Raw genomic sequence first — 14,931 nt, forward strand, 5'->3', positions numbered from 1 at the left:
ACCCTGAAAAGTGACCATTTGTGCACTGATTGCAGGCTGCAAAGAATCACTTTTCCGCACTAGTGCACAAAGTGAGTACTTTGCGTACTCCAGATTTGCAGCATGACAACGCAAAATAGTTAGTAGGTTATATGGAGCACCAGTGCAGCAAAATCAAAATGAAGTTGGTAACAGTGACTGCTGTGGCTGCTATAGTGAGCAGAGGTGCAACCAAGCACAACGCGCTAATTATTATTCATTATATATTATAACCAAGGACAACGACAGCACAGTGCTACCCACACAGCACACACCACACAGCCGCCCCCCGCCATTCAAACACTACTACATTATTCAGGCAATTTTACCCATAATTACCCACTTTTCATATTCAATGGTAACTGTAGGAAAAATTTAATGTGAAATACGTGCGCAAAGTTCGTTTGCTGCACTCAAGAAACCATTCCGCCCTCGCCTACGGCTCGGGCGTAAACGTTTCTTTCGATGCAGCAAATTGTCACTTTGCGCACTAGTTGCACAAATAACTATTGTGCAACTAGTGCGCAAAGTGACAGTTTGCTGCACCGAAAGAAACGTTTATGCCCGAGCCGTAGGCGAGGGCGGAATGGTTTCTTGAGTGCAGCAGAGGAACTTTTCGCACGTATTTCACATTAAGTTTTTCCTACAGTTACCATTGAATATGAAAAGTGGGTAATTATGGGTAAAATTGCCTGAAATGCATCAAATGTTTTTCTGTGTAATTTTATTATTGATAAAAACCTTAATCCTAAAATCCTAAAGTCCTCGTTGTCGTTGGTTATAATATATAATGAATAATAATTAGCGCGTTGTGCTTCGTTGCACCTCTGCTCACTATAGCAGCCACAGCAGTCACTGTTACCAACTTCATTTTGATTTTGCTGCACTGGTGCTCCATATAACCTACTAAGTATTTTGCATTGCCATGTTGCAAATCTGGAGTGCAGAAAAATTTTTGCCGCACTAGAGCGGAAAAGTGATTCTTTGCATTCTGTAATCAGTGCAGCAATGGCCACTTTTCAACGTAACTGTAGGAAAACTATATACTTGAATCAACCAATCTACTTCCAAAGCTCAAATTTGTCAGAAGTTGGAATTCTAGAAAGAGCTGATAACTATAATATACTAGTTATATATTATACTTGAATCAACCAATCCACTTCCAAAGCTCAAATTGGTTAGAATACAACACTCAGTATAATCATAGAGAAACGATAGCGTAAGTAGATATCCCATGGTATAGGACGTTTATATCGCAACTTTTACTGTTATCCCAAGCCGATAGTTCACGTAGTTCTTTCCTATGCAGCTGTGTGACGCTGGTAGTATCTCATATTGTGCCGTTCATACACTCTTACCCGGTCAAAACAGTAAAAATCGACAGTAATCGGCTTGAGATAACAGTAAAAGTTGCGACATAAATTCCCTATACCATGGGATATCTACTTACGCTATTGTTTCTCTATGGTATAATATAATACCATAGATGAAGGATAAGTATATATATTATATTATTCTTGTCTCTGATAATACAGTCCGGGTGCTGTAGCTTTGCCTATCGACGAAGGGCCACTAGACTACAATACTATCCGTTCAAAAACATCCAACATTTTTTAAAATGTATCTTTTCATAAGCAACAGATGCTCTTTTGTATCTTCAACGTGTTGCATCCGAAAATATACATAAGGAGCTTTTTGGAGTTCCAACATTTTTTAAAATGTATCTTTTCATAAGAAACAGATGCTCTTTTGTATCTTCAACGTGTTGCATCCGAAAAGATACATAAGGAGCTTTTTGGAGTTCCAACATTTTTTAAAATGTATCTTTTCATAAGCAACAGATGCTCTTTTGTATCTTCAACGTGTTGAATCCGAAAAGATACATAAGGAGCTTTTTGGAGTTCCAACATTTTTTAAAATGTATCTTTTCATAAGCAACAGATGCTCTTTTGTATCTTCAACGTGTTGCATCCGAAAAGATACATAAGGAGCTATTTGGAGTTGGGTCCTTTAACAGATCATTGAATACAATACTGTTTGCTTGAGAAAAATCTTGTCTGCAAACAGGAGTGAAATACATTCATAACTCAAATAAAAATGCTCATCTATAAACTCATCTTTATTAAATTTAATTATCTTAATTCATCCCATACACACACGCATCATGGAGAAATCATAATAATTCTTAATAAAATACTGAAACAAGTGACTGTCAAGGTGATTCATCTAAGAATAATAAAAAGCTCATTAATCTCAACCGGAGAATGATCCATCAACCATTGGTGTAATTTAAATTTGTAAGATTTAAGATTATTTGAATTCTTAATCTTGACGGGCAGACTATTAAAAAATTTAGGACCCAAGAAAATGAAGCTCTTTTGAAAGAGACTGCAATATGATCTGGGTGGAATATTATTAACCCTCTAGTATTATAAGCAAAATCCGCAACTCGATTGCCACTTAGCCTAAAGAACTTTGAATACATATAAATGACGCAGAGGCAATATATAGATGATTCTCTGAAAAGGGGGTAAGAGTGAGCATGTCTACTTTCACCACAGATAACCCGAATAAAAGCCTTCTGCAATATTATAATTGGCATAAAATGTGATAAATATGTAGAGGCCCAACAAGAAATACCATAACTCAACCTGGACTGTACAAATGCAAAATACATGTTCCCAATAATTTGTAACTAAATAATTGATTCTGGTTTCACTATTTTAAAACTTTATTTCATCGTTATTGTTTCTTGTTAATATCTTGCCTCTATTGGTTTTTTCTTAGAGGATATCAAAACCTAAATAGAGCACATTGAGTGCTCACACTGTACGGTACACGTTTATTTCAACTGCACATCCAATGTGAGTAGCCACTAACGCTATGCTATGGAGATAGTGCCATGCATTACAATTACAACACTGCAATAAACATATTTCAATCATGAATCTAGTTCTACTCTATCCATACATGGAGACAATCATCGATATTTTAAAGCAGTGTGCAGATTTACGCGTTACGCTTTTAATCAGCTTATGCCATGCTTATTATATACCGTATCTGTACATATATAGTTAGTTATAAGTAGCATCAGCTGATTTCAAGCATAAGGCATGTGTTCATGGCGCATAAGTCTGAATGTAGCTTAATATGGGCTTCAGTGGCGGTGATAAGGACACGCTTGATCATCAAGCCCCCTACCCCTACAATATCTTTAAAATTATTATAGATATTTCGGGTGGATCCTAGACAAATACCTTTCTGCGATCTTCCACTTCTGACCCACAACTTAGTCGTAAGTGGTGTCGACATCACTTAATAGCATTTTTATTTTTCATCTCTATTCTAGTGCCTCCACTCGGACTGCAAGGGTAGTTGATTGCAGTCAACCCTCATGACTGCAGACAATATTTTTGACCTAATTAGTAGAGAATTTCTATCGATCCCTAAACTGCCAGTTTAGCTGTTGTAAACAACTATCTGGTCTAAATCAATATTATTGGTTTCAACTAATTTTCGTTAAATATAGAGGTATAATAACAAAATTCTTCTTAAATGTACCAGTAGTGGTATTAATCAAATTAGATTGTTAGAAAAAATCCCAAAAGATTGTTAGAAAAAATCCCAAAAGATTGTTTGAAAAAATCCCAAAAGATTGTTAGAAAAAATCCCAAAAGATTGTCTGTTTTTGCTCATGGACCGGATGCTAATCCCCCGCCGGCCGGCGAAATACCACAGCACGACGCAGAGATAGCTGCATTACTTTTCTGCCAACGGTAAAAAATATTGTAAACATGATGACATGAGCATCTGGACACACAGAGAGCGATTTTAGGAATCAATATCCTCATAAGACCGCTCTCTATGAATCCAGGCCCTGAAGAAGCGCTCCCACAAGCTCAGAGTCAAACTCAGAATATTTGTACACAATGAACCGTTTAAATAAAAACTAGAATCCAGTGACTAGCACCTAGTAATATAGTTCCAGCTAATAATTGTCTCATTCTGGCAATCAAGTTCATTAATCTTCCTCAAAGTTAGTCGACAGTCTAATTCACCAATGTCAATCAGTCATAAAATATTTCTTTCTCAATTGCAATTTGTGATTTTATCGAATCGTGATTTTAAAAATCACTGTCTTAAACACATTCAATATAATTTAACATTTTTTCAACATTATACTATTACCATCGTATTTAATAAAACTTCTAAGTGAAAAAAACACTCACATTATTTGATGTGGCGACGTCCACAAGTGTTTTTTCACTTAAAAAGTTTTATTAAATAAGATAGTAATAATAATAGTGAAAAAAGATGGATAACCAACAACAAATAATATTTTTATATTCCTATAAATTATTGTTCTTACCTAACTATTGTTCTATTGATTATAAAACTTACAGGTGAATGCGTCTGAGAAAGAAATGTTCGATTGCCCATTTGACACTTGTGCATTATAATATCAATAACCCAAACATCAACACGACAAGAGTAATAAGTAGTGTAGAACCAGTGCCAAAAATGTCTTACCTAATAATAGCGATTTTCTAACCTAGATTGAACATATACATTGAATTCTGTAGCATGGCAAGAGATCATGAGAGATGTAGCATGGCTACACAATAAAATAAAAATACAATAATAATTATGTTGTTTAGTTTTATTTACAAAGTTGATTTGCATTTACATTTTTAGAACAATCGTACATTTTGACGAGTTCAAATTCCATCTACAATAATTAGATATACATTTATTGTCAGAAATTGAGTTTTAAATTTTAATCAAAAACTAATCTTTGACATTTAATTTTTTAAAACTTAAATGAACACTCAATTAATGAGTACTCTACCAGTGTACAGTTTGTTCAAAAAGGTCCACTCACTCTAAAAATTTGAATATCTACATGCGCACTCAAACCAAAGAGAAGCCTTACCAGTGTACAGTCTGTACAAAAAGTTTCTCTCAATTTCAAAATTTGGATAGACATGTGCATACTAATACCAATAGCCTTGGTGCCGGTTAAATTTTAATCGTGATTAATTTCACGAGAGCCAATCAGAGAAACATTCTTTTTGGAAAACCATCTTGATTGGTTCTCGTGAAATTAATCACGATTAAAATTTTAACGGCTTTTGTGCAACCGGGGCCTTAGACGGAAAAGGTCTTTCAGTCTCTATTGAACATATTAGGTGAAACGGCAACTGATAAGGTCCAAGATTGGTTGGTATGTGTACGCACATCGTATCCAAACTACACAATCAAGTGAAAACTTCGTGTACAGACTGTATACTGGTAAAGCTTCTCATTGACTTTAGCGTGTACATGGATATTAAAATTTTTAGAGTGAGTGGACCATTTTGAACAAACTTGTCAGTAAATGCCATTCTGGAGGAATGACAGACTGATTGTACGACCCATCAATGTAAGCGAGCCTAAAACTATCCAACATAATATCACCGCACCAACAAAACTTCAAATTGCACTTGAGAGCTTTCTTCGTTGTCTTCTTCGTCATCTACTTAAATCCTATTTCCTTTCTCCTCTGTTCAGAAATCGATCGATACTCTTCCTTCATTCAGCGTCCATTCGCTCTTGGATGGCCGTACGCAGTAAACTGTGGAAAGAAAAGAACATAATATTATTCCAAGCAAAAGTCATTATCAACAAAAGTAGCAATTCAAAAGGTTCAATAGAATTCAAGTCAATAAATTAACTACATAGCTTCAAAGAATTTTTCGAATTTTAATAATTTTATTGCAAACAGGATTCTTGAGGTGAATTATATATGTTTCATTAGTGTACGTGTCCGTTGCAGTGGAGATATGATGTCATGCGTTCTTATGAAACTATTCCCAGCCCCCGGCCAAGCGAGTATGAATTCAGGCAATAGAATTAACATTGTGCACCTAATAATACTCCACATTATTCATAAAATTCCTAGAGAAACTTGAGTATCTTAAACACACGATTTTAGCTGTCCTCGAGGACTTGAGCAGGCCCCAAATTGTGCAAATACCATGACAATGATGGTTTCGATCATTAGAAAAATGCGATATGTACATTCCACAATACTGGTATTATAAGGCTCAACTAACAATAACGCGACTCAGGCCGAGAAGAGACTCGACTCTAGTCGAGAGCATGTGTTTCCATTCCAAATGGTGACACTCAGACCAGTCAACTCTAGTCTCTGCGACTGTCACCATTTGAAAACATATGCTCTCGACTAGAGTCGCGTAAGTGTGAGTTGAGCCTAACTGGTCTTTATTAATAACGGTATCTGCAAGTATTGTTACTCAATACTTGTTTGATGAACTATTCAACTAGTTCCCTCTTACTTATATTGTTATAGAAGCAATAAAGTATAAGTAAAAGGGTACCAGTTGAATATAATTAGTATTAAGTATTAATAAATTTTCTCTAGAAAAAGTAATCAGGGACTCGCAAATTAATACTAGAGGATCACTGTACAATAGACTGACTCAGATATTAGCGTATGCAGATGATGTGGACATCGCATGTAGATCGCCAGCAGCTATGAAGGACGCCTACACGCGGTTGGAGGAAGCTGCAAAAAGAATCGGTCTGGTAGTAAATGAGAATAAATCCAAAGTTATGGTGGCCTCCAACTCTGGAGAAGGGCGAGAGCATGGCCAAAGCATAGAGATCCAGGGGAAAAACTTCGAAATCGTAGACGAGTTTGTATACCTGGGATCTTCTATAAACTCCAGAAACGATTCAAGTAAAGAAGTAAGGCGAAGGGTTATGCTAGCCAATAGATGCTATTACGCGCTATCAACTCTGATGAAAAAACGTACTCTTAGTAGAAAGACCAAGCTGCTGCTATACAGAACAATCATCATGCCTGTCTTACTGTATGGTAGTGAAACATGGGCAACTACGGTGGCGGATGAAAGAATGCTCTTTGAAAGAAAGATCCTGAGAAGAGTGTTTGGAGGCATACAGGAAGCAGGAGTCTGGCGTAGGAGGCATAATGACAAACTTTATAGGCTGTACCAGTATGCAGATATAGCCACTGTGATGCGAGTTCGCAGGCTGAGGTGGGCAGGACACCTGGTACGAGCTGACGATGCCTACCCCCCAAAGATGGCAATGGAAGGGAAAATATATGGCCGGCGAAGGAAAGGGCGACCCAGAAAAAGATGGATAGACGTAGTGGATAAGGATGCAGCAGTAATTGGGGTGCGAAGATGGAAAAGTGCAGCGGTGGACAGAGATGCTTGGAGGCGGAAATTGAGGGAGGCTGTGACCCGCGCTGGGTTGTAATGCCAAATAAGAAGAAGAAGATTAATAAATTTTCAAATAAAATAAATTCTAACAATAATTGATGAATATACAAGTTAGGTTAGGCAAGCCGCCTCAAATGATAGATTATTTCTCCATCTCCGATCTTATGTTAATGAACCTAATTAACATTCTTTTAAGCAGAGATAGCGAAATTGCTAATAAATTTAATTCTGCATGAATGAATAACAACTAAAATGCAAATGTATTTAGGGAAATCAATATTTCAAGAGGTAGGTACCTAACAATGCATAGTGTGACTTAGGGTTAAGGTTGGAATATTCTCAATTTTCAACGATATTATTATTATGGTAACTGAATGCAACTGATTGAATATATTTTAAAACATTTGAAAAGATTGATAGTTTAGTAATGCTGACTGTATTCTTGTGATAATTTGTCACTGCTGTTTGCCCAAATTTATTCAACCATGATACTGGAAATGTATTGAGTCTTAGTAATTAGACATTGGAGTTTTGTTAATTATCAAGATACAACAGGATTTTATTATAGTAAGCAAGTAATTCAGAAAGTGTATGGAGTTGACTTAGGATTTTTATCAATTATCAATGTATTACCTATCGAAATACAACAGGTTGAGTGGAAAATCTATCACTAACCCATCCATATAAAATGTAAAACCCTATTAACCTTTACTTCTTTTGCTTTCGGCTTTTATTTAGGAAGAAGATTTCTCAGCCTTGGCTATTCCTCAGCCAATAAGGTCCTGAAAAATAAGATAAATATAAGCATTGAAACCAAATATTAAATTAATATAAGAAGTAATGTCATATTGATTGGTTAATGAAAGTGAATGGGAGAAAACACGTGGATTATCCAAGATATAAAATACAAAATAGACATTCAATTCCTAGAACGTTGGCAAACATTAATATACTTATAAAATTGAATTGAATTGAATTTATTGCCAAAAATTACAAATACAGTCGAACCTCTGTATAACGAAGTCGATTATCCCGAGAAAAAATTCGCTGCAGAGAGGTATTCGTTATTGAGAGGTTCTGTCAAGAAAACTGCCACGATCCTATGGATCTTATAATATCGTATCACGGCGGTAAAGAAATGAATATGGTACATAGAACCATAGAGAAACAAGAGCGTAAGTAGATATCCCATGCTATGAGGAATTTATGTCGCAACTTTTACTGTTATCTCAAGCCGATTACTGTCGATAATTGTCAATTTTTACTGTTTTGTTGGGGTGATAGTGTATGAACGGCACAATTTGAGAGACTAACAGCCTCACATAGCTGCATAGGAAAGAACTACGTGAACTATCGGCTTGGGATAACAGTAAAAGTTGCGACATAAACGCCCTATACCATGGGATATCTATTTATGCTATCGTTTCTCTATGATAGAACATATCATCGCGAACGTAGGTAGGGTACCTATTAGGCCAATATTAAAATGGAAATTTGAAAATTCATGCAGGTTAGAATAAAAAACATGTTTTTTGAATACCGGCATTTATAAAATGGAGTAAACTCACAAATTTATTTTCAGAAAGCTTTATTTGTACTATTAGTAGAGTTTAATCAAAGTACATACTCTGTACCAATATTTTTCAATTATTTACACTTCTATTAGATGGAACGCAAAATACGGTTATTTTGTCAATAACTTCACTATAAATACTATAATAACTCAACTTTCCTATTTTTTAATGTTTTATATTTGAAAAAGTGAGTAATTTTCGGCTGAATTTTGCATTTGAATAAAATATCATGTTTGATAAACGACTCACATCTATTCAAACAGTCAGACATGTCTGGTACACTATTTTTCAGTTTTAATCCTTGCCAGATAATTTTGAAAGCCTCTAGAACTTTTTGATGTGACGGATTCTTCTCAGGTTCGTCACAGCTATCATCATCATAGTCAGTTTAAAGGATTGAAATGTGTGACAAAAGCAAGAATGGGGAAGTCCAGTTGTTCACCTGCCTGGTCTACAATAATGACAAGTTCATGGAATTCAATTTCCAGTAACTTGCATTCAATTTCCGACATGTGTTTCGCCCTCTATTGACTGTCTACCACCCTATCTTCTTCCTACCTGGATTGCCATTTATTTTTATAGAAGATTAAAGCTTAGGCTACATAATTTCCTACACTATTTTATACAAAATTAAAGTTTACATAATTTCCTACAATATTGATCTCAAAACTTTTTCTAGTCTATCTCTTTCTAGTCTATTGACCTTTCTGCTGAAACTAAACAATTCCTTGAAAATAACTGTCTTCTTCCTATACACACTACACTTTGTATGTTGAAGTCAAGAGAAAACTTTGTTGTTGAGAGGTCCGAAATACGTTAAATAGAGGTAAATAAGCAGCCAAAACTCAAAAATGTCATGGGACCAGATGAAAATTCGTTGTGTAGAGGATTTCGTTAAGTGGAGGTTCGTTATAGAGATGTTCGACTGTACATATTTTTACAATAAAATATGAATAACATTGATTGTAACTTAAGTGCATCAATAACATCACTGTAATACTTGGCACTGCCAACATAAGATTCCTTGTGTGTTGGCAGTAGGCTGCAGTTTATTTATTCTGCTTCAATTCAAGTCAGTATGAATTAATAATATATACAATTGATAATGCTAACGAAGAAATTACAATGCTAAAAATTTAATAATGCTAATGAAGCTATACCTATTATACAAAAAACGCAGGCTCACAGCAAAAAAAAAAATACTTGAGAATACTATACATACTATACTATGATGAAAATTTCAATCTAATTAATCACTGTGACATCTTGAGGCCATCATGACAGTGAAACTTTCTCAAAGAAAAACAAATGAACTGATACAATAAAAATAAGTTGCTGTAATGTGACTTGGGACAATTACAAGCCTGGTTCAAGAGTATACATGCCCATCGCTCACTGTTTTTAGTAACAATTATTTGTATACACAACATTATACTTTTATACCACTAGTTTAAAGAATACATTTTGGTCAATCCAATATTCTATACTTTTAATTGAATCGCGTGTGATTTTTTTATCTATAAAGTCATTTGGAATTTTGTTTATAATGTAGTTACAATAATATTGAAATTGATGCCTGCATATGGTTAGCTTGATGAGTTCTGTGTTAAATCTGTTGTTAGGACGTGTATTATGTGTAGCAAAATTAGTTTTATTTTTATTGATATGGAGTATAACGTTTTTCATATAATTCTGTCTTATTGTCGGAACCTTAAATTCAAGAAATATTTCCCTACTAGGATAGAGTCGTGGCCTTCCTAATACTGCTCTTATAATATGTTTTTGTAGGATTAATAACTTTTTTAAATGCGTATCATATGCACCTCCCCATACTTCAATAATGTATTGAAATAGTGATTGAGCATATGCAAAGTAAATTTTTCGTATTATGTCTATGTTTTTTATTTTATTTTGTAAAAAATGTAAATTAGGTATTTCAGCTTTGAACATAAGTAATCAATGTGCTTGTTCCATTTAATATTTTGATCTAATAGTATACCCAGATATTTAATTGTTTGCACCCCTTCTAATGTTTTATTATGAACTTCTGTATTATCTGTAGTGTTTTCATTGCGATTATTTACTGTTTCTATTGTAAGACTTAAATCAGTTGCTGGTTGTCCAGTTATATTGGGTGAAAAAGTGATGTACTTAGTTTTATCAGCATTTAAAGTCAATAAATGGTCTTGCAGCCATTTTTAACTGTAATTAGGTTTCTAATATACAGCTATTAAAATTAACATACAGCTATCTACAATCAATGGAAGGCAGTAGGAAAGGAAATGTGGGAACAATGATTTCTTATTATTTCTACAGACGTTATAACGTAATCACACTATAGAATTATCAAATATTATAACAGTATTATAATGAAAATTAGCTGGAATTGAGTACAGTATCATGAGTAATATAAAAATGTGGTCATTCATGAACACGTTGAAGAATTTTCTAGAAGTCAACATCATATAAATGTTATCACAAATGAATAATAAGGAGTATTAAGACTAAATTCATTATTTTTCAAAACTTTCAAGTAAAAAAGTGTTGATTTTGAATCGTGTAGGATAAATATTACACACACACACATATAAGTTTTTTTAGACTTAATATGATTCATAGCTGGCATACATTTAATAGAGAATGAGTTACAATTTATAAAATAGTGTACCCTGGTAGGTCTACAAAATTAACTGTATAGTTTAACACCGTAATTTTTTTATTGACATTATGACATTTACAATCATAAATAATATTTCAATTGAACTACTGTATATACCTATACTTTCTTCAAAGTTTAGAATCATTAAAACTGCTAGTAGTGTTTTGAATTAGGGTATGTGTTTCCTCTGATCCCACAACCGTGGGTAATTGATAAAGCAAAAGTTATTCAAGAAGGTGCTGTAATTCGAATAGCAGAGCTTCAAAACTGAATGAAGTATAAACATATCAGTTTTTTGACATATTTTATAATAATATATATTAGGTAGAAGTAAAATGACACTCATTCTTTTACCCATTAATCTATTTACTCACCCGGATAAGTAAGAAAGTCGTGTTTCAGTTGATTCGTTGTTGATTATCCATATTTTCTACCAATATTATTACAAAGTATATTGTATTTTGATAACTTTAAATTGAAAAAACCCTTTTCTTTCGGTGTAACGACGACCGTTTAGTGCTGGTGTGTTGTACATTCTCAAGCCAAACAGAAACTCGAAACGGTAGTCGCCATACCAAAAGAATGTGAGTGTTTTTTCACTTTAAAGTTATCAAAATGAAATATAGTTAATGTTCAACTTTCTAGAGGCGCACTTAGATGTAGTGACTGAGACCCTAATTGAAAAAAAATTCAAAGACGACCAATACGGTATGCGCTTTTTCAAGAATTGACAGAAAAATGTTGAATACAAGTTCAGTTATAGGGTCTAGAAATTCAAAATAGCTAAACCTTATTGACTTCTATATCGCCCAGAATAGGCGATTTTTTTGCTCTTACCAGCGTTTTCTTAGCTTTTTAAAAATTCAAGAGAAAATTTTTACGTTTGGTACAAAATTTTTGGTAACTTGAGGTGTATTAGTTATGTAGGCTATTGCAGGGCCTAGAAGGTGTGCTAGATATTGGCGTTTCCAGTGTTTATCTGTGTACCAAATGAGCAGAAAATGTTCAAATTTTTAGCATATATGAAATAACAGTTAAGGAATGAAATGACAAATTTATAGCAACACTGAATTGGTTTATTAATTGCGCTATAATGATACCCCTGCCATTTAGCAGATAATCTTAACTCAGCTGGGGGACTCTAGCCTTTGCATGTTAGAAGAGACCATCATAAATATTAATATAATTTGTGCAAGAGCGCGCTTAATTATGCATAACCACGCGTGCAGACGAGAAACGTACAATATATGAAAAGAGCAAAAGGAACACTCACACTGTAAGCGTGCACTTGGTTGCGTTCAGTGTGAACAACATGTTTCAATAGCATTTTTCAAATTTTGTTTTTCGGGTCATGCATGATTCGACGTAAATTTGCACATACCCATCCAATGTGATCATACCCTTATTCTCATGTATTAGGATATTATTCATATTATTACAGTTGTGACCAAGAATAAATCTTTCAAGTAGTATCCTACCAGAGCGTCAATAAACATATCATTGGTTCATTAGCACTATTGAAGAATATACATAGATTTTTCATAATACGACATGGTCTTACATATGATATAAATACAAGAACTCTGATATCTCACTCTGCAACAAATTATTATTTACTCTGTATCGATCAGCCATAACCCATAAAGAACACTACTTACCGGTACTTACTTCAGATGAGTAAGATGTATTCCTCACGGTCTTGGATCGGGGAATCATAAAATTTCAAATTGTGTCAAACTGTCTTTGTTAAGAGTAGAAACAGATTAGATAAAAATGATTTATGTAAGTTACTGGATCAGGCTGAATATTGAAAACCTTTACTGAGTAAGCTAGCAGTATAATCATTGATCACATATTTTTGTTTAGGTTATAATAATATTGTTAGAAATACCGTACTGTAGGTTCTGTTTTAATACTAAAGATAACCTACACTGCAAAAGTTTTCCATTTCAAGCCATTCTTGTTATGATTTGAGAATTCTTATTCCAATAGTGACTTATATAATAAAATGAGTGATAGACTACCAATTTACCTTTTCAAAAAAATTATGTTTAATCTAAAAATTCCTTAAATCTAATAAAGCTATAAATATTAGCATACTACAAAAGCCGTGATTGTAATTCCTCTCGTAGAAATTGAGCAATACTGTAATCAAAATTGAAAAAAAAACAATAGGTAGGCCTAATTCAAAGCTCAAGCAACTCAACTTTTCATTATATTTTTTGACAATATTTATTGAAATACGTGTTTGAATTTGAAAAAGCTAATTTAAAACAAGGCTAACCTAAAAATTGGTTAACCAATAACTAAGAATATTAAGAGGACTCAATGATTACTAACCTTGAAATTCATGATGAAGGATAAAAATTCTATTGGTAAAATAGAATAACAACCCTTTTTTCGAAAAAGTAGTTATCAGTTGAATTATTAACGTTTATTCATGAAAAATTCCATTCGACAAAGGGATTTCAATGTAAACACGGGTTGAAGTGTACGCTTTTGAACAGCTGATCGGCTGTAGGTACTGGCCATGTAGATCTAGTAGGCGATGGACAAACTGTCTCTTTGATAATTGATAATCGCGGCCAAATATAACGAGTACCGACCGGTAACGACTACCGTACTAAGTTCCGAACATTTTCAAATCAAAAGTAATGTTTTTCTTGTGAAGAGAAAAGGCTTGTTAAGGAGTTTGAGTTTTTGCTGAATATGGCAATATGCTGATATTATTCAGATTGTTTTAATAAACACGAATTACATCAATGTTGTGTGCGAGTCCAGCTTAAACATAATCACAGAGAACATAATTAACTGATCCAACGAAAACGTTAACTGGAATTGCGCATTACCACAAAGTAAATACATTAATTTCTATTTATTCTGTGACTAGGCATCATTCAGGTGCTGTCTTCAAACGTAAATCTCTCAATAGAGTACACTTTCCTAAACAACTGATGGAACGTCTACCGTTTATTCGAGCAATTTCAACTTTCCAAGAATGGCTCGTACAGACAGAGTGCGCTCATGTCTTATATGTTAATGATATGAAAAACAATTTTTAGGGCCGTTTGCACCGTGACAGTTTAAACCAAATTTCATTTCAAACTGGATTGAATCCGTATCAAGTCTAGATTTTTTTTATGTTTTTCATTTTGAGTTTGAGCCACCAGTTGATTAAATCGAGTTTAAGCTTTGACTGTGCAAACGACCCTCAGAGTAAAATATAATTTATCACTAGATCAAATATTCCTATGATATCATGCAGTACCCAATAAGACATATTAAATTATGAAAAAATGATATTTTCTGTTATCCATTACCGTTCACCTATTTTCATTATTCGTGTACTGGCAGCATTGCTTCAACCATCTTTTCGCTTCACCAACTTCACACTAGTGCATGCGCAATACGGTTTTGTGACCAAGTGTTT

Source organism: Nilaparvata lugens, chromosome X, assembly GCF_014356525.2.
Source record: "Nilaparvata lugens isolate BPH chromosome X, ASM1435652v1, whole genome shotgun sequence".
In the NCBI taxonomy this organism is placed as follows: Eukaryota; Metazoa; Arthropoda; class Insecta; order Hemiptera; family Delphacidae; genus Nilaparvata; species Nilaparvata lugens.